Consider the following 20,582-nt stretch of genomic DNA (forward strand, 5'->3'; position numbering starts at 1 on the left):
GCAGAAACAGAGCTCCAAGATCAGCCACTACTCGAGACATGCTGAATCGTGCGGATGGCATTATTCGTGCCGACCGGCGCATCACAACTAGACTGTCGGCTCTACAATTTGCGGTCAGCGTTGGAAGTGCGTCTGCAGTGATCGAGACTCGCGGATATTCAAAGAGGTGCTCTCGATGGGTTCCACGAATCCTCACAGCAGACCACAAGGTTCACAGAAAGGCCAATTCATCTGAATTCGCTACGGTCGCAGGTTAGAATCCTGCCTCGGTCATGGATGTGTGTGATGTCCTTCGGTTAGTTAGGTTTACGTAGTTCTAAGTTCTAGGGGACTGGTGACCTCAGAAGTTAAGTGCCATAGTGCTCAGAGCCATTTGAACCATTTTTTTCATCTGAATTGTTGGAGCGTTTCGAGACTGACGGAGAGGCCTTTCTGTCACGGATCGTTACGGGGGACGAAAGTTCGGTGCACCATTTTGCGGAAGAAACAAAAAGACAGTTCATGGGGTGGCATCTTCTCATTCACCACATAAAAAAAAATTAAAGATAACCCCCTCTTCCGGAATAGACATGGCGACAATCTTCTGCGATTGGGATGGTGTCTCGTGCATGTGATGCCAAAAGGGTCAACTATCAATCCAGAGGCATACGTGAAGACTCTGAATAATCTCAAGAACCGTTTCCGACGTGTTCGATCAGACAAGAACCAGAAGAAATCTTGCTCCAGCACGATACTGTACACCCACACACAAGTCTGAGAACTCGGAAACACATCGCGAAATGGGTTGGACATCATTGCGTCATACACCCTACAGTCCATACCTGGCACTCTCGGACTTCCATTTCTTTACGCAACTTAAAGATAATCTACGAGGAACACACTTTGAAGACTACGAGAGGTCCGTTATGCAGTGAAGACATGGCTACACCTACAGGACAAGAGCTTTTACCAGCAGGGAATACATGCTCTTCCACAAAGTTGGGAGTACGGCCATAGAGCGTGATGGGGACTACGTAGAAAAATAGAACACGGACAAGACATGTTGAAGTATTTTGTCACCAAATTCTGACTCTTAACAATAAATATGGTCTCATAAAAAATGTGGTTCATTATTTATTGAAGGACCCCCTTATGCCACCGAGATAAATGTACTCCCGAAATTTCATTACTCTACATTAGTTATTTTCTGGTGTTGCGATTTTTTCCGGTATAATTTCCAGTATCTGACTATTATGAAATTGCCTATGACATTATTGCGTTCAGATATGTAATATTTTACAGTCAATACACGTGCATGCACCAATAACAGTCTAAAGTAAGCCGAGCGCTACCTCTCAGGCAGCACACTGATAGAGACTAAGGACAGCTTCAAACAGGTCGAAAGACTGATGGTTAAAAAAAAAGAAAAAATCGTTTTCCACCTGACACAGTATACTGGCTTGTGGTGTGTAGAGTTGTTGTAAACGCTGAAATACTTAAGAAATTCTCTCTGACACTTCGGGACCAACATTTTCGAAGTAACTCAATACCGATGAAAGGGGTGAAAGAAGCTGATTAAACCGTGACGCCGCCTCTCTGCCTGTCTCTTCTGCAGGCTGTATAATCCTCTTCAGTCTCGTCAAAAACCACAGGCATCTTCCGTTCAAAAAGCGCCCCGCAGGCGTACGGGAAGAACTTTGGCTGACTCCTCAACAGGGCAGAAGGCGCAGTGAACTCATAAAAGATCCAGAACTCTGCGCCTCCGTGTTCGATCAGCGCAGCCGAATCCGGATGTAGCTGTGTGGAAGCTGCAGAAACAGTAAAAGCAGCCGAAAAAGAAGCTTAACAGGCGAACGTGTACAACGGAAAGCAGCACTGCAGACGCAACACTGTTCTAAGGATCAAAGATGAAACAAAACAGCCTTCTCAGATGTGCTACGTATGAAAAGATATACTAAATATGTTATTTTTGCGCCCCGAAACCAAACAAAACAAATACGAGAGGTAGTCATCAAATTTTAATTATCTCCTCGAAAAAAATCAAGCGGCAACCCGAAACGTAGTGATGATGTTAGTCCTTCAGTACATATTCACTCTGAAGTGCACCCCTTCTCCAAATGGCGGATGTCTTGGCGGAGACTTTGATGGTGAAAGTTCACATCAAAAATCATCTTGCCGTTCGCAGATAGTGTTTTGGTATCTGAGAAAAGAGAGATAATTCATTCGGTGTGAAGATAATACGGCACTGAGGTAAATTTTGAAAGCGCAAAAACGCAGCATAAATGTCCGTCTCCTGCACAGTGTGAACTGTTTCATTATCGTGAAGCAAAAGCTTACCACTGGACAGCTTCCTACGACGTTTCGCCTTGACAGCCTCGGGTAACCTCCATTTTAGTAGTATGCTCCAGTGGATATTTGCTGCTTACGAGCAAAGTCTGTAAGTACCATACTACTCAGCATCTTATTGCCCTTTAACCCTTCGAGACACAGTACTTTCTGCCGCAATTCACAATTTTATTCATTTTATTTGGAAGTTCAGTGCTTTCCGCATGAAACTAGCGTTGTTAAAGGCACTAATAACTAAAAAAATTAATAAAATGCGACAGAAACCATTGGTGCTCAAAGGATAACGGTTGAATTTCCTAATTTCTCGGCGCTGTTGAATCTACATGTCTGCACTGCTTGATTCACTCCTTTCCCTCTGGATAAAAGTGATACTCCCACCATTGACTATAGTGCAATTTTGTAGAAAACTGGAATTTTTAGAACCCTGATTGTAGTACTGTAAGGTTCATTATAAAAATATCGCCGGTCATTCTGACCGAGCGGTTCTAGGCGCTTCAGTCTGGAACCGCGCGACCGCTACGGTCGCAGGTTCGAATCCTGCCTCGGGCATGGATGTCTGTGATGTCCTTAGGTTAGTTAGGTTTAATTAGTTCTAAGTTGTAGAGAACTGATGATCTCAGAAGTTAAGTCCCATAGTGCTCAGAGCCATTTGAACCATTTAAAAAAAAATTTTTTTTTGAAACATCAACCAGCCACAAGTATGGTTTAAAAAGGTACATCTGAATCAGACCATGAACTGTTCCGATTTCTTAAAAAACCATTTTCAGTTGGTTGTTACAGGCTTCGTTGTTTTCTCGCTGGGGCCTCGTTTTTTTGTCGTTAATGGTTTGCTGCACTAAGTGAAGCAGGAAGTTCTTTGTTCACTATTCCGTAAAATTTACTTGAGATTTAAGTCTTCCGACGCTTATGAAAACGTTTACAAAACGGGTTTTAGAGATATTAAAATATGAGATGTGGTGACGAAATTGCCCTGTGTTATTGTTTCGAATTTTAAAACTGAGGCATTTGTTGACGCGCACTATGTAAGTTCACTGCAGTTCACTGGGAAAGTTTATCTCCTGACCATTCTCTGTTTAATGGCAGCACAAGTATAAAAATTATCAAAGTGTGATCCAGCTTTACAGGAATAACATAAGTATTTTCAAAGACGTTACAGTGGTAAAACCAAGTTACCTTACATGGAGTGTCATCGACAGATGTAGAAGTAACTTCAGGTGTACGCCCATGCAGTTTATGTTTTGTATTACTGATATTATAGACAATATTAAGAGTAACCTCAGTCTTTTCGCAGATCATGCTGTTATTTAAAACGACGTACAGTCTGAACGAAGCTGTACAAATACGCAGTCAGATCTTGATAAGATTTCAAAATGGTGCAATGATTGCAAACTTACTTTAAATTTTCAAAACCGTAAAATTCACACTTCATAAAGCGTAAAAAAAGCATACTGTCATATGCATATAATATCAGTGAGTCACAGTTGGAATCGGTAAACTAATACAAATACACTGTGTGTTCAAAAGTATCCGGACACCTGGCTGAAGATGACTTACAAGTTCGTGGCGCCCTCCATCGGTAATGCTGGAATTCAGAATGGTTTTGGCCCATCCTTAGCCTTGATGACAGCTTCCACTCTCGCAGATTACGTTCAATCAGGTACTGGAAGATTTCTTGGGGAATGACAGCCCATTCTTCACGGCGTGTTGCACTGAGGAGAGGTATCGATGTCGGTCGGTGAGGCCTGGCAAGAAGATGGCGTACCAAAACATCCCAAGGTATTCTATAAAATTCAGGTCAGGACTCTGTGCAGGCCAGTCCATTACAGGGATGTTATTGTCGTGTAACCACTCCGCCACAGACCGTGCATTATGAACAGGTGCTCTGTCGTGTTGAAACATGCAATCGCCGTCCCTGAATTGCTCGTCAACAATGGAAAGCAAGAATGTGCTTACAACATCAATAGAGGCCTGTGCTGTGATAGTACCACGCAAAACAACAAGGGATACTAGTCCCTTCCTTGATAAACACGACCACTCCATAATACCACCACCTCCGAATTTTACCGTTGGCACTAGACACGCCGGCAGACGACGTTCACCGGGCATTCTCCATACCCACACCCTGCCATCGGATCGCCACATTGTGTACCGTCATTTTTTTTAGTCTCTCCACACAACGTTTTTCCACTGTTCAATCGTCCGATCTTCACGCTCCTTACACCAAGCGAGGCGTCGTTTGGCATTCACTGGGGTGATGTGTGGCTTATGAGCAGCCGCTCGATCATCACATCCAAATTGTCTCACCTCCCGCCTAACTGTCTTAGTACTTGCAGAAGATCCCAATGCAGTTTGGAATTCCTGTGTGATTATCTGGATAGATGTCTGCCTATTAGACATTACGACCCTCTTCAACCGTCGGCATTCTCTGTCAGTCAAGAGACGAGGTCGGGCTGTCCGCTTTTGTGCTGTACGTGTCCCTTCACGTTTCCACTTCACTGTCACATCGGAAACATTGGACCTAGGGATGTTTAGGAGTGTGTAAATCTCGCGGAGCGAACCATTCTGCTCTCTCATGATGTCGCTGATATGGATGTACCTGGCAGCAGGTGGCAGCACAATGCACCTGATATCAAAAACGTATGTTTTGGGGGGTGTCCGGATATTTTTGATCACATAGTGTAGCTGGGTGTAACGCTTAGTAGGGGTGCGAAATGGGCAGATCACTCAGTGGTGGAAAAAGCATACTTCGGTTTGGTGGTTGAATACTAGGTAAATGCAAAGAGTCTACAAAGGAGTTTGCTTACAAATTTTCTCTGGTGATCCATTCTAGAATACTGCTCTAGTGTGTGGGACCCATACCTAATAGGACTAGAACGGTATATTGAACGTACACAGAGAAGGGCAGCAGGAACGGTCGCAGGGTTGTCTGGCCCGTGGAAGAGCGTCACGGAGATGCTGAAAGAACTGAACTGGCAGATTCTTCAAGATAGATGGAAACTATCCCTGGAAAATCTATTAACAAAGTTTCAAGAACTGGCATTAGATGATGACTCTGTAAAAATACTAGAACCTCCTGTATACCGCTAGCATAGGGACTATGAGATTAAGCACAGATCAATTACAGCACTCAGAGGCATTTAAACAACAGTTATTTTCCTGCTCCGTACGCGCAGTGAACGGGAAAAGCCCTAATACTGGTGCAGTGAGACGTGCCCTCTGTCGTGCACTTCAGAGTGGTTCGTAGAGTATAGATGTAGATGTAGAGGTATATATAGATACAAAGATTTTAGGTTAACGATACTGTTACACAGCATGCGAATAACAAAATATGTGTCTTGCTAGTGTAATGGAGTTAATTTAAAGATAGAAAAGAATTATTTACAATTATTTCTAGTATGTTGCGTGGTCAGTATTACATATACAAAGATTAGACAGGAGTATAAACTGTACAAAACACTGTGTACGAATGCAGTATAGGCGATTTACATCTTTATTGTTGGATTGACATTTAACTGATACTCATCACTCTCCGGTGTATTAAGGCATTACTACACTGAAGAGCCAAAGAAAATGGTATACCTGCCTAATATCGTGTAGGGCCCCGCCGAACACGCAAAAGTGTCGCAACACGATGCAGCCTGGACCCGACTAAAGTCTGAAGTAGTGCTGGGACATGTTGACACCGTGAATCCTCCAGGGCTGTCCATAAATCCGTAGGAGTACAACGGGGTGGAGATCTCTTCCGAACAGCACGTTGCAAAGCACCCCAGGTATGCTCAATAAGGTTCATGTCCGGGGAGTTTGGTGGTCAGTGGAAGTGTTTTAAATCATAAGTGTGTGCCTGAAGCCATTCTGTAGTAATTCTGGACGTTTCTGGTGTCGCATTGTCCTGCAGGAATTGCTAAGTCCGTCAGAATGCAAAATGGACACGAATGGATGCAGGTGATCAGACAAGATGCTTACGTCCGTGTCATCTGTCAGAGTTCGTATCTAGGCACATGGGGGGTCCCATATCGCTACAACAACACACGCCCCACACCATTACAGGGCCTCCAGCCGTTTGAACATTACCCTGCTGACATGCATGGTCTATGGATTCATGAGGTCTGTACACCCGTACTCGTCCATCCGCTCGATTCAATTTGAAACGAGACTCGTCCGACCAGGCAACATGTTTCCGGTCATCAGCAGTCGAATGTCGGTGGTGTTGACGGGGCCAGGAGAGGCGTAAAGCTTTGTGACGTGCAGTCACCAAGGGTACACGAGAGGTCCTTCGCTTCCGGAAGTCCATACTGATGGTGTATCGTTAAATGGTTCGCACTCTGACCAGCATTGAAACCTGCGTCAATTTGCGGAAGGGTTGCATTTCTGTCACTCTGCACGATTCTCTTCAGCTGTCGTTCGTCCCGTTCTTGCAGGATCTTTTTCCGATCACAGCGACGTCGGAGATTTGATGTTTTACCGGATTCCTGATATTCACTGTACACTCGTGAAATGGTCGTAGGGGAAAATCCCCACTTCCTCGCTACCTCGGAGATGCTGTGTCCCATCGCTTGTGCGCTGTCTTATAACACCACGCTGAAACTCGCTCAGATCTTGATAACGTGCAATTGTAGCAGCAGTAACCGATATAACAACTGCAACAGACACTTATTGTTTTATGTAGGCCTTGCCGACCGCAGCGCCGTGTTCTGCCTTTTTACATGCAGTATCTCTAAATTCAATACGCATGCCTATACTAGTTTCTTTGGTGCTTCAGTATATTTACAATGTAAAATAAAGCTAATAGATTCAGAGTTCAAACTTAACTTTGTCACGATAATAGAAAAAGTGTCTTATTACATAATCATTGTATGCGCATTCCAGACCATTCAGCATATTAGAAATAACTTTAAATTATGCTTCTCTTTTCGATTTTCACATTAGTTTCATTTCACTAGCAGCGATGTATTTTTCTAACACCATGCATTCTCACCACATCGGTAATCTAACATCCTTACAACTGTAAAATAATTAAAGGTATTGTTTATGGCAGTCATTTGAAACTCGGCTATGCTTCATAAATGTTTATCGTATGTGCTGACATTAAACAGAGAATTGTGTGGTGTAAAATTTTTCCAATGAATTGAACTGTACTTACATAGTGGTCGTTCACAAACCAGTTGACTTTAAAAGTCATAACAAAAACACAGGGTGATTTCATCATACACAAAAATACATCACATACGTTCTGAGCACACTTCACGTTTTGATAACGTCAAACCTCCTGCATAAATGCTTTGGTAGATCTCAAAAGTCTAAGTCTCTAGTAAATTTAAAAAAAAAGTGAACAAAATATGTTCAGTGTATCATAGTGCAGCGAACCAATAACGAATACAAAGGGAGGCTCAGCCTGGAAACAGCGAAGGGTGTAACAACCATCTGAAGATGGAAACTGGTCATAGCTTGATTCAGACAAATCTTTTTAATGCATACTTGTGGCTGGTTGTTGTTCTAGTTGTAAACCATAGTAAGACACAAATAAATTGCTGACAATGGCTGCGGATAGATCAAAATTGGTATCTGCTCTTTCCGACATTATAAGTATAAACAACAGTGTCTATGCAGCCAAGGATTTCCCTGACAAAACTGCAACATTTCCACGCCTGCATCAGCTGCGAGGACTTCTCGAATAGCCGGAGACGTTTGTCAGATTCAAAGCCTCGAACGGCCATACCAGTTTACATTTGTCTTATTTACCCTAAATCACTTCAAACGGATACTGGGTTGTTTCCATGCCATCGATCTCCAAATGAGACAGTGTTCCACGTGTAATGACCTCGATGTCGACTGACCGTTAACCTCCGAGTCCTTCCAACAGTGCAATACCCTGCCTGTACCAGAGCAGTCCGAGGACAGCAGTATCGTGTTTACGCTGCAGTATCCGAGGCCTTCAAACGGGACCCGAAGCGTCTGTCCAACGGCAGAGCATCCCCCAAGCAGGAGTTTACGATGCGCCATCATACTGTGTGCTGTGGTGTGGCGAGCGAGATGTCCGGTCAGGGCGTTCCGCCCCGTAATAACTGTCGGAGCATGCTAGTAGCCACGTTAAGGCCGAGCTTTACGTCTCGACGAGCTGCGAAACCGTCGTAGTCCAGCCAGAGTGCGACCTGCCAACTAGCGAATCGGCAGCGCGACTAGATTCTGCACACTTATATTTTTAATGATACTGAAGAATTCGGAGCTTTTGCGACATCTTGATTCACTGTAACAGATAATCGGCTCAATGAGAGTGGCAACGCACTAGACGCACAGTCAACAATGTTTTTGCGACTGCACTTCCTGTCCATCACTACTCTTTTAATGATCTGATGTTGGCTATAAAACCGACTCTGATAATCCGCGTAAAGAAATCACAATTTGGCTGAGACCGCCAGTTCGTCAGTTTATTTTGACGTCGACGTGAAACGTTTCCCTCCATCTTCGATCACTGTGTGACACGCCCATCATCAGGATGTGTCGTACTACTGGTCGAGTGGCGCCTAAGCTGTAATGTACAGTCCTTTCCCCTAACATTCTTTAACAAAACTGTAATAAAGTCGTAATATTGACGAATTCCAGCAGTGGGTAGAACAGTAGTTCACGTTTTCTACTAACTGTAATGGACGTTAAAATTTATGGGCTGCCGTAAGTGTAAATACGGGATGTGGTTAATAGTATTTCTTAAGCAATGAAATACTATGAAATTACACAATACAGGGTGGTCTATTGATAGTGACCGTGCCAAATATCTCACGAAATAAGCATCAAACGAAAAATCTACAAAGAATGAAACTCGTCTAGCTTGAAGGGGGAAACCAGGTGGCGCTATGGTTGGCCCGCTAGATAGCGCTGCAATAGCTCAAACGGATATAACTGTTTTTTTTAAATAGGAACCCCCACTTTTATTAAATATTCGTGTAGTACGTAAAGAAATATGAATGGTTTAGTTGGACCACTTTTTTCGCTTTCTGATAGATGGAGCTGTAATAGTCGCAAACGTGTAAGTACCTGGTATCACGCAACATTCCGCCATTTTTTTCTGATTTTTGCTAAGTAAATATGACGTTTTTTGCAACCTATTGTGACAATTTCTGCTGCTCGTGTTTCACATTCGCTCCTTATTTTATCAGTAGTTCGTGGTATGGGCTCACGAGGTAGAGAGGACGCCATTGAAGACCTTTTCACAAAGATTAAAATCTTAGATGATGAGCGAGAAAATAACCCTGAAATTAGATGTCAGAAGTCAAGACTGCAAGCTTTTAGATCACGGAAGATGCCATAATTTTTGTTTCACTGTCCATTTTCTTTATTTTTTGCGCGACACAGTAGCTCCAGCCAGGAAATCGTTACTCTCCGTTTACATCCCAGCATTTTCGGGATTCGTAGCTGAAGTACAGTTTCCTTGCTTTCTTGAGAAACTAAAAGTGCATGCCTTGTCGGGACTGTAGCACGGATCGTTATCTATTACAGCCAATGCTCTTACCAACTGAGCTATCTGGGCACAACCCACGACACACTCCCCAATATTTACTTCCGCCAATATATCTCTCCTATCTGCAAAACTCTTTAGCGGAAGGTAAGGTATCGGGTTGGAATACCAATACGGCACATAGTTTTATTCTGCCAAGACGTTTAAATGGTTCAAATGGCTCTGAGCACTATGGGACTTAACTTCTGAGGTCATCAGTCCCCTAGAACTTAGAACTACTTAAACCTAACTAACCTGAGGACATCACACACATCCATGCCCGAAGCAGGATTCGAACCTGCGACCATAGCGGTCGTGCGGTTCAAGACTGAAGCTCCTAGAACCGCTCGGCCACACCGGCCGGCGCCAAGACGTTTAAAAATAGCATACAAGCCTCAGATTGATAGGCTAATTCTGAATAAAGTATGAACAAATGCTTTTTATGCGGTAAGAAAATTTCAGCAATTCATTCATTCTAGTATAGCAGTAGCTAGCTACTAGAGCACCTAATAGTACGAGGGTGACTCTGTGCAGTCGTAAACCATCGCCTGCAGACCAACCAGAGCAGCGCCGTGAAATGGCATCAAAAAGGTGCTGACTCGCGCGTCAATGCAAAGAGCCAGCAGCGCCACATCTCTAGGAAGACAAAGAGTCCAGCGCCTCCTGTCAAGGATGATATAACCAGCTGTCCATCGTTGGTCGGTCCCAGTTCTGTCACAGACACCGAGAGCATCATTACCGAATAATAGCCGGCCGGAGTGGCCGAGTGGTTCTAGGCGCTACAGCCTGGAACCGCGTGACCGATACGGTCACAGGTTCGAATCCTGCCTCGGGCACGGATGTGTATGATGTCCTTAGGTTAGTTAGGTTTAAGTAGTTCTAAGTTCTAGGGGACTGATGACCACAGCAGTTAAGTCCCATAGTGCTCAGAGCCATTTTGAACTGAATAATAGGTAGACATTACTTAGCTTGCGTACTGCCAGTAGTATAGCGAATAATTTAACTGCATGTAGGAGGCACAGGAGGAGCAGGAATGAAGAATAGTGAAGTTTTCTTTTTTTTTAAATAAAGTTTTATATTAGAAAGTGTTTCGTACAGATGATTTTGGATCTCTGTCACCGGCCAATGCAACCTCTCTCCTTCCTTGCTTGCGTCATTGATGACTACCGCAGTAGCCGACACAACAGATTCAAATATAAACAGGAATATCGTAACACAGCCTTACTTGTTATACATACCAATACAAATGGAGTCTTTAATTTTTCTACTTAGTTTCTGTTAACAGACTACATTTTCTCCATCGGAAAGAGCGCTTTCTGATACCTTCATGGAAAAAAGTTGTTTGCCCCAATAGCGGATTGTTCAGGTACTGTTCGACTGCTGCGTCTTCTGCAGATCTCCCCCTCCTACGGCCTTCTTCAGTGGGCCAAACAAGCGCTGGTGCACAGTGGCAAGACTACTTACTACGACCAACACAGATCAGCAACCCATTCGTGATACGCAGCTCCTGAGCACTATAGGACTTAACTTCTGAGGTCGTCAGTCTCCTAGAGCTTAGAACTACTTAAACCTAACTAGCCTAAAGACATCACACACATCCATTCCCGAGGCAGGATTCGAACCTGCGACCTGCGAACCTCGCGCGGTTCCAGACTGTAGTGCCTAGAACCGCTCGGCCACGCAGGCCGGCTCGCATACTGCAGTTCGGCTTATAAACAGTTCAGTAAGCTACACTGGCACACCCATGTTACTGAACACAGTTGTCCACATGTGACTACCGCATGTTAAGTCCACTGAAGAAAGGATCAGGGGGGGGGGGGGGGGGGACAATTTGAAGCTGACTCTGCGGTCAGACTGTATGTTTGAAACTGACTACTGGGGCGTCCAACTACTTTCTTATACGATGGAGGAGATGTATTTCGTATGGCGGAGTCTAGGCAGAAAAAAATAAGGCACTTCATTTGTATCTGTATGAATCACCAAGAAGCTTGTTTTATGATATTCTGGTTTCTACTTGAAAGACGCACGCATTACGGTCGTAAGGTGTCAAAATTCATTAACGGTAGAAAATAACTTACCTGTGACCAGTAACACAACAGAAACTTATGCGCTACGCATTCATAATCTCAGATTTAGAAGTACCTGGAACAATTCTATTAGACTTTGTGCGAAACCTCAGCTGCCAACTTCATTAGGGGCTGTTCTTGGATTTCTGAGAGGCGCTTATGGCAGTATTACTTGCCGCGACACCTGGAGCGAGACGACGCCTGTTGAGCAGGGAGTGGTTCAGATTCCGGCGTGTAATTGAGGCTGTTAGCCTCACCCCCTCCAATCACGGCACGCTGAGCTGTAGGCATCTTGCCGTAATGTGATGGCAGGCACTGGCGCCTCCGCGATGCGTTTCACGGCGCCAGCTGCCGGTAGGCTATTGTTCGAACACCGCCTGACTCACGAAGTGCTCTTAATGGAGTTTTGGCAGACTGTCTCTCTGATAATTGACCCTTCTCGTCTTGCCCGACCTGCTGGGTAACCCAAAAGTCTCGACCAGGACTCGTGAACAGTTCACTTTAAATCTCTTTACACATACCACTTCCCCAGGACCCTCTCAAGAAATCTACACGCTTTATTCGTACTCCATTAAAAATTTTATGCATTAGTTATTTATACTACGTTACAGACTTACTTGAAAATGTGCGAGTTATTCTCACTGCGTAACACTAAAACTACAGTCAACGCTACAGAATTGTTGATTTGTTATTGCACGTTATCCTGCATTTATTCATATTTAAATAACAACTCCAGTTCTATTCCAAGGAGTAACGAATATCCCTACATTTTTTTCAGCAGTAGTACCTTTCTTCATCTAATATCACTGACTCTGCACAGGAATATTATTGAGCCCACTGGTAATTATACTACTTTTTGCTAATATGCACTTTAGTTACTATTTCGGTAAATCGCTGATAAGTGAGAAAGCAGAATGCACCTACCAAAATGCAGTTGTTTCCCAGTGACACACTTCACTTTTATTTAGCTGCCTTCGGATTGGCCTGCGGAAGAGATAAAAAACTTCATAATAGTGGCGTGAGTCCATTTTAGTGAGACTGCATTAACAAGAAAATAGCCGGCCGAAGTGGCCGTGCGGTTAAAGGCGCTGCAGTCTGGAACCGCAAGACCGCTACGGTCGCAGGTTCGAATCCTGCCTCGGCCATGGATGTTTGTGATGTCCTTAGGTTAGTTAGGTTTAACTAGTTCTAAGTTCTAGGGGACTAATGACCTCAGCAGTTGAGTCCCATAGTGCTCAGAGCCATTTGAACCATTTAACAAGAAAATATTAAGCAACGTACTGATATTTGATGATGATGGGCACATAGGATACCGCGCACAAAATATTCCGGGGACTAAATGTCCCTTGTCAAAGCTTTAAAAACATTGTGCGATGTCCAAAAAATAGAACAAATTGAAGATGACCGAACGATGGTGGTGGTGGTAAATACCTATGGGACCAAACTGTTGAGGTCATCGGTCCCTGGGCTTGTGTATTGTGTATTGAACCGGATACCTTCAAACGGCGGAGAGGCTTCGTCTCGCCGTAGCCCACAGTGGTCCACAACCCCACAACAGGCTACAGCAGTCCACCCACCGCACCGCCGCCCCACACCCAACCCAGGGTTATTGTGCGGTTCGGCCCCCAGTGGACCCCCCGGGAACGTTCATCCCAGACGAGTGTAACCCCAAATGTTTTTGTGGTAGAGTAATTATGATGTACGCGTACGTGCAGACAGTGTTTGCGCAGCAATCGCCGACATAGTGTAACTGAGGTGGAATAAGGGGAACCAGCCCGCAGTCGCCGAGGCAAGTGGAAGACAGCCTTAAAAACCATCCACAGACTGGCCGGCATACCGGACCTCGACACAAATCCGCAGGGCGGATTCTTGCCGGGGGCAGTGATGCCTTCCCACTCGGGACGCAGCGCGTTAGACCGCGAGGCTAGCCGGGCGGGCTTCCCTGGGCTTACACACCATTTAATCTAACTCACATACGCTAAGGACAACACACACATCCATGCCCGACGGAGGACCGAACCTCCTACGGGGGGAGGCATGACCGAAAGATATTTCTAAAATATATTTAACCTGCTATGTCGCAAAATTGACAACCCATACGGGAAATAAGAAGAAAGCGGCAGTTTACCTTATTACGGCACGTGGTGCAGTCAGATGCAAACCAAACGGATGAGGCTTACAGTAAAGATTTACATCATAAACATACCGGGGGTGTGGTGCATATTCTGGTCGCATCCATCACACTGGATGTGAAAACGTAGAAGGCCCCTTAAGACCAGTGCACGCAGCTCTTGGCAGATGGCCCCTGCAGACTGTGAGCTACGGTAATGTTCAGTTGCTGAATCTTGTCATAACAGCAAACGATGTCAGTAATCATAGATGATTGGTTTTCTAAAACTTACTGACAAACTGCTTACACTAATAGCCGGAATAATCAGGATGAATAAAACTAAGAACTGAAGTATGTTAAAAATACATTGCTATACTGGGAAAGCATAAAAGTGCATATGGGACCTCCGAATACCAATTCTGAGTGTCCCATGTAGTATTATAGCCAGTAATATGGTGCATACTCGAATCTCCCCAAACCTAGGATATTCAGCCCTCCCCTCTTCTCGATGTTAGTTACATATCACTACGCACTAACAGTGTCAATGCTATGACCGGATACCAAGCACGTGGTGCGTCACCTAATTCGTAAAGTATACTTCAGTGGGATGCTGATGAATGGAAATACAAACATTAATATAATTTAGCAGGCCGCTGTGGCCGTGCGGTTCTAGGCATTTCAGTCCGGAACCGCGCTGCTACTACGGTAGCAGGTTCGAATCCTGCCTCGGGCATGGATGTGTGTGATGTCCTTAGGTTAGTTAGATTAAAGTAGTTCAAAGTCTAGGGGACTGATGACCTCAGATGTTAAGTCCCATAGTCCTTAGAGCCATTTGAACGGTAAATATAATTTATAATCACATGAACGTTAAAAACCGCCAGGCGAAAGCAAGAATCAATCTTAGAAATTCACATGAACGTTAAAAACCGCCAGGCGATAGCAAGACTCAATCTTAGAAATCACTCTTCCAGAGCGTTGTGTGTCGACTGCTGAAAAAAAAAAGCGTAAGACACCACAACTCAGAAGTTCATGGCACCAGATTTCACCGCAATTCGTCCAACGGCCGGCCGCGGTGGTCTAGCGGTTCTGACGCTGCAGTCCGGAACCGCGGGACTGCTACGGTCGCAGGTTCGAATCCTGCCTCGGGCATGGGTGTATGTGATGTCCTTAGGTTAGTTAGGTTTAAGTAGTTCTAAGTTCTAGGGGACTTATGACCTAAGATGTTGAGTCCCATAGTGCTCAGAGCCATTTGAACCATTTCGTCCAACGCTGCGGTGGACATATCACACGATGGAAAGGTCTTCGCAGTCTCTCTTACAGACGTTTCACCTCTTCTTTGGACGACTCTGACACGAAAGTCAGGACGACGATACCTAGCGTTGAATTAACTCTGTTTTCTTGTGGGTCATGGGTGGCGTAGGAAAACATCTGAGACACACCTCCCCTGAGAACTGATACGGAAAGGCCTCAGGCATTGGAGTATAGGGAATCGACGAAACTCCCTCTACCATTGGGTCGTGGATTCCCACAGCTTTCTCGATGCAAAACGACTTTTCCAGCGCGGTGAGCAACAAGACAACGTTCTCGACAACATGAGACGCTGCTAGCACCCTTTGGGAATATCAAACCTACCCTAAGGACATCGTAGGGCTGCTATCCCAGTGTACTTGGTCTGACCCATTTTGAGCGCAGTGCGACTGCAAATTTTGATCTGGTACACAGGATGTGACCATTAGGAACTGCTCAAAACAGATAGACTAAATTTCAACGTGAGCCACACCAGCAAAAAGTAGAAACCCTTTGTTGCTGTTCACGTTCAAATTTCATCACGTTGTTTTGAACGGTCCCTAGTGATTCCATCCTGCACACCAGAGCAAAATTTGCGATCATTCTACATCCCAGAGGGATCAGATCAGGTTAAGTGGGTTGCAGCTAGACATTTCCCTTAAAGAGGGTGTCAGCAACGGCAAAGGTTGTCAGGAACGTCGTCCTTTCGCTCATCGCACTGCGAACTGGCGTTTACGACCTCGAAATGTTCGGGAATCAATGGCCCAAGGAGAGAAGTGGTTTCAGTGACGCCCTTTATTCGAGTGCCTGAAGCCTTTTTTTGTCGACTGTGGGAGCCGGTACGTCTCAAATGCTTTCCTCAGTCAGGGGAGCCCATGAGAAAACCGCGTCATTTCTACGCTGCGTGCCGCGGCTCTGACCTTCATCGCCGAGGTCTCAAAAGTAGGAGTGAAATGTGGGTAAGAATGGATGTGATGACCTCTGTTTTTTCATGCTGTTAAGTCGACTCAAACTACTAAGTTCTTCGTAAAGTTGACCTGATTAATTAATCTCTCAAATAATATCACGTAATCTCACAACTTTTTAAGTTTCAGTTGGTTTACGTCTTCATTCTTCTCCTCCATCAGCATAATTACTGATTTTGTCGGAGTACATTAGACATAGAGAGCGTGCCAAGCTATGTTATGACATACTTGGGTAATAACGTAACGAGACATACCACTTTGTAAGTTACTGTCATAAAAATTAATGTATGAAGAAAGTGTAGTTGAATATAAGGGAGAGTCTTCTGGCATTGATTCTAGGTGGATTAAAAGTCCATAAATAAAGAAGAACTTCATACGGAAAGTGTTTCAGAGTCGTAGCATGTCTGTGGTTGCCTCGAGCGCGCCTCTTAAGACGGCGGCGGTAAATTCGGCAGCTGCGGCCTACTCGCTTTACAAGCTGCGCGACCCGTCTCTGCAATTAGCCTGGCTAATGGACGCGGCGGTTACCGGAGAAGCCCGCAGCAACGCAGCTCGCTGTGTTGACACGCTCCGACACAGTGCAATGGCCAGGGGCGGTGCGATCCCCGCCTCTGAGGGCAGTGTCCCGCACTTTCTTTAGGTATATACAGAAGCGTCGGTTAAGGATTGGGAAAAAAGACCCACGAAATCCGACAGTACTGAGGAGAAGCAGAAAACAGATTAGCGATAAACTTATCATGAGAATTAGGGGCACGTAGGGAATGTAGTGGAGGAATAATCCTGCCAGCAAAACAACGCTTGACACATGAAGCACGCATGGAATTAGAAGTGGATTAGCACAGGGCAAGAGAATATGCTTTGCCGTAGACCTAAAAATAGATATTAATGTAAGATGGTAGATCTGGTGTGCAACACTGTATGCAAGCGAATGATGATTTGTAGAAAAGGTGGAGATGAAAACAGTCGAAGAGTTTGAGATGTCGTTTTGTAGAAGTACATTGAAAATTAAGTGAACCGATAAAATGAGGTCCTTTAAAGAATCAGTGAGGAAAGCAATATTTGGAGAAGACTAACTAGAAGACAGGGTAAATGACCGGGCATCTGTTAAGGCAAAAGAAGGTAGCTTCCATGACTCTACAGGAAATCGTACAGGGCGCCGAGCGGTTCTAGGCGCTTCAGTCAGCAACCACGCGGCTGCTACAGTCGCAGGTTTGAATCCTGCCTCGGGCATGGATGTGTGTGATGTCCTTAGGTTAGTTAGGTTTAAGTAGTTCTAAGTTCTAGGGGACTGATGACCACAGATGTTAAGTCCCATAGTGCCATTTGAACCAAGTCCCATGGTGCATAAAGCCATTTGAACCATTTTTTTCGTAGAGGGCACTGATTGTAAGGGCGGAGACATATTAGGATATATATATACACCAAATAATGTTGGACGTTGGGTGTAAGGACAACTCTATGGTAAAGGAACGGAAATTATCGTGGTCAGTTTTAATCACGGCAGAAGACTGATGAAAAAGAAAAGTAAAAGAAAAAGGTTCTACTCCTGGCCTAGTGGGTTTTAATGTATCATCACTAATTACTGAATTTTTTCCCTGTTAGTCGACAGCTATTACTGACATAACCTTCTACATGTCATTCAGTGCTGTAGACACGAAAGAGGTAGAGGTGGTAGAGTCGAAATGCAAACGGCTCTACGTGATTAAAACTTTATAGTTATAGCACTCGCATTATTTCCTTCATTAAATTTCCCTCTACAGCCCCAACATTTATAATCTTGTTTTTTTTTTTCGCTTTATTTATTTATTTTTTCGTCCGTCACTTCAAATGTGTGAGTGAAATCTTACGGGACTTAATTGCTAAGGTCATCAGTCCCTAAGCTTACGCACTACTTCACATGAATTATCCTAAGGACAAACACACACCCATGCCCGAGGGAGGACTCGAACCTCCGCCGGGACCAGCCACACAGTCCATGACTGCAGCGCATTAGACCGCTCGGCCCGTCACTTCACTGTGATGTTGCGCGCCACGACTTTCTCTTCGGTGCCAACCTCTTCATATCATTATATACTTATATGGATATGGTGTCTGTTCCATCGGACATGTCTGAAAGAACAGATACCATATGCATATAAGTATATAGTTCTGGCAGCACAGGCCATGACCTCCTATTTCTGTGCGGATACACACATATTCCCCGAACTCTTACGGGCCTTGGTAAGAATGTCTTCCACGAGTAATGAGTGATGGACATACAAGATGAGAATGTGGGTATCGCGGGAGGCGTGAGCAAGATAGTTCCTGCAGTCACGCTATCCACTGTGCCCTCGGTGGCTCAGGATGGATAGAGCGTCTGCCATGTAAGCAGGAGATCCCGGTTTCGAGTCGCAGTCGGGAAAACATTTTCACCTGTCCCCGTTGATATATATATAACGCCCGTCAGCAGCTGAAGGTATTAATATATAATTCTAATTTCTTCATATCAGAGTAGTACTTGCACCCACCGTCCTCGATTGTTTGTTGGATATATTCCAGTATGTCTCGCCCACTACAGTGTACCGCCTTACGAATCCCCGTGCGGCCGTGGTGGTCTCGCGGGTAGAGCACTGGTCTCCAATCCTGGAGGTAACGGGTTCAGTTCCAGACAGGAGCGGGGATTTTCCCTCGTTCTCATCCCTCAAGGACATGTCCATGTCCTCCCAATCTGCTGTCAAAATGAGTGTCGGGAATCTTTATTACGGGTAAGAGGCAAGAGACTCGCCCTCTTCTGATTCTGGTACCGAGGCGACTGGAAACGTTGCATTCTACACTCCTGGAAATTGAAATAAGAACACCGTGAATTCATTGTCTCAGGAAGGGGAAACTTTATTGACACATTCCTGGGGTCAGATACATCACATGATCATACTGACAGAACCACAGGCACATAGACACAGGCAACAGAGCATGCACAATGTCGGCACTAGTACAGTGTATATCCACCTTTCGCAGCAATGCAGGCTGCTATTCTCCCATGGAGACGACCGTAGAGATGCTGGATGTAGTCCTGTGGAACGGCTTGCCATGCCATTTCCACCTGGCGCCTCAGTTGGACCAGCGTTCGTGCTGGACGTGCAGACCGCGTGAGACGACGCTTCATCCAGTCCCAAACATGCTCAATGGGGGACAGATCCGGAGATCTTGCTGGCCAGGGTAGTTGACTTACACCTTCTAGAGCACGTTGGGTGGCACGGGATACATGCGGACGTGCATTGTCCTGTTGGAACAGCAAGTTCCCTTGCCGGTCTAGGAATGGTAGAACGATGGGTTCGATGACGGTTTGGATGTACCGTGCACTATTCAGTGTCCCCTCGACGATCACCAGTGGTGTACGGCCAGTGTAGGAGATCGCTCCCCACACCATGATGCCGGGTGTTGGCCCTGTGTGCCTCGGTCGTATGCAGTCCTGATTGTGGCGCTCACCTGCACGGCGCCAAACAGGCATACGACCATCATTGGCACCAAGGCAGAAGCGACTCTCATCGCTGAAGACGACACGTCTCCATTCGTCCCTCCATTCACGCCTGTCGCGACACCACTGGAGGCGGGCTGCACGATGTTGGGGCGTGAGCGGAAGACGGCCTAACGGTGAGCGGGACCGTAGCCCAGCTTCATGGAGACGGTTGCGAATGGTCCTCGCCGATACCCCAGGAGCAACAGTGTCCCTAATTTGCTGGGAAGTGGCGGTGCGGTCCCCTACGGCACTGCGTAGGATCCTACGGTCTTGGCGTGCATCCGTGCGTCGCTGCGGTCCGGTCCCAGGTCGACGGGCACGTGCACCTTCCGCCGACCACTGGCGACAACATCGATGTACTGTGGAGACCTCACGCCCCACGTGTTGAGCAATTCGGCGGTACGTCCACCCGGCCTCCCGCATGCCCACTATACGCCGTCGCTCAAAGTCCGTCAACTGCACATACGGTTCACGTCCACGCTGTCGCGGCATGCTACCAGTGTTAAAGACTGCTATGGAGCTCCGTATGCCACGGCAAACTGGCTGACACTGACGGCGGCGGTGCACAAATGCTGCGCAGCTAGCGCCATTCGACGGCCAACACCGCGGTTCTTGGTGTGTCCGCTGTGCCGTGCGTGTGATCATTGCTTGTACAGCCCTCTCGCAGTGTCCGGAGCAAGTATGGTGGGTCTGACACACCGGTGTCAATGTGTTCTTTTTTCCATTTCCAGGAGTGTATCTCAGTATGGGCTTATACACCGAGCGAGGTGGTCCACTGATAAGCACACTGGACTCGCATTCGTAGATTTTCCGTGATTTCCCTAAATCTCTTCAGGCAAATGCC

This window comes from Schistocerca cancellata, chromosome 1 (genome assembly GCF_023864275.1).
Source record: "Schistocerca cancellata isolate TAMUIC-IGC-003103 chromosome 1, iqSchCanc2.1, whole genome shotgun sequence".
Classification (NCBI taxonomy): Eukaryota; Metazoa; Arthropoda; class Insecta; order Orthoptera; family Acrididae; genus Schistocerca; species Schistocerca cancellata.